Source organism: Rhincodon typus, chromosome 16 (genome assembly GCF_021869965.1).
Source record: "Rhincodon typus isolate 14 chromosome 16, sRhiTyp1.1, whole genome shotgun sequence".
Lineage (NCBI taxonomy): Eukaryota > Metazoa > Chordata > Chondrichthyes > Orectolobiformes > Rhincodontidae > Rhincodon > Rhincodon typus.
The window spans coordinates 17,306,642-17,308,546 of record NC_063347.1 but is presented as its reverse complement, the minus strand read 5'-3'; positions in this window follow the sequence as shown (position 1 = coordinate 17,308,546).

The window sequence follows — 1,905 nt, the reverse complement described above, 5'->3', positions numbered from 1 at the left end:
CTCCTCTATCCATCTTCTATCCGCCTCCCCTTCTCCCCCTATTTATTTCAGATCCCCCTTCCCCTCCCCCATTTCTGAAGAAGGGTCTAGGCCCGAAACGTCAGCCTTCCTGCTCCTCTGATGCTGCTTGGCCTGCTGCGTTCATCCAGCTCTACACCTTGTTACCTCAGATTCTCCAGCATCTGTAGTTCCTACTATCTATGAAAGGATAACAACTTGTTTAAGTGATTTTTACACATTGTCCTATACATGAAAACAAAAGAACGCTTAGCCCAATGTAAAGAATCACATTATTGCTACCCAATGCTTCATTGGTGCGACTGAGCATTTCTTAAAAAAAGAGACTATTTTGCCAATCAGGGATGAAAATAAGATTCAAAACGTCTTGATCTTTTAAAATAAAAAAATGAGTATATAGGTGAAAAGCATATTGACTCCTCTCATTTCCTTCTATCTCGTTGCATTTATTAATAAACCAATCAATTTGATCGAGGCATGAGCCAAATCTAATTGTGCAGGCATAACCAACACATTTATCCATGCATAAACTAATCACTAGTTTCCCCTTTTCAGATCTTAAATTCAGTTTACTAATTTTTGCACTGATTCTTGCATACTTTTGGAAGTCCATATGGAAGATGCTTATTCCTTGGACATTATTTTAATTGCTTTGGGGTATTTCCTGGTGGTGTTAACTGTATAACCCATTCTGATCACAAATGAATAATTCACGGAACAGGAGATGCACAGTCTTTGAAGTGCCTGAGATTACACACAAACTACCTCCTCTAACCCGGGGCTTCTTTCCCATTTGATTCAAAAGCATACTGAAGCTCAGGGAGACATCTTTGTTTGTGAGATGTACCAACTATATGAGCAAAAATTAGAAAAAGAACTGGATGCTGAAACAAAATCTGAAATTGCTTGAGAAACTCAGCACATCTGGCAGCATCCGTGGAGAGAAAACAAGAGTTTGGGTTTCAAGTCCTGTGACACTTTCTCTGAAACAGGATCAAATGTTAATTCTGCTTTATTTTCTTGATGCTGCTAGACCTGTTATGTATAAGCAAATATGTATTTGCAAATACTAATGACTGAGCTTGGATATTTAACAATGGTAAAATATATTAAATGGGATTATATAAAATATTACAATGCAGCAAAGCAGGGACTCAAACATGACTGCAACTACATGACATATAATGTAACATGGTACAAATGCAGGAACAAGCGATAACAGATAGTATTACACAAATGTTTTAAATGTCTCTAAATGATTTCACCATCCATCCTCCCTACCTTAAGGCCTACCTCTAGTCTTTCAGTTATTTTGGCAGGAGTGGAATAGGCAATGAGAGAGTGCAAACTGTCACACCCTCCCTCCTTCGTTTTGATGAAGTTTGCCTGCATCAATGGTTTGCAACTTGTGGGAAACAAAACACACTTGTGGGACCACTTAGAAGACAGGACAAGAAGAAAATCTGATTTGTTGCGGTAGTAAACAATAAGATGTTTTACAGAGAACACTATTTCACATGTTTCTGTATTTGATCACTGTTGTAGAAACAAGTCAAACGTGGATAATAAGTTGCACATGCAAAAAACAGAAAATGCTGCAGCACTCAGCCTATCAGCCTCTTGAGTCCTGTCCTCCACTTTAAGCTATTGGTTTTTCCTATAACCCCCCTCACACCATATATCTAGTCTTTTGACACATTGATCATCTGTAATATAAAGTGTCACACCGAAAATGCTGTGTCTGTTCTGCTCAACGATCTTATAGACCCTGTTTGAGTGTTTCAATTTTGCTTTTGATTCAGATTTTTAACATCTGTAGTATATTTCTTTCTGTTCACAAACACCCTGCCATACTAATTTTAGCCTTTTGTTAACTAAATACGAGCA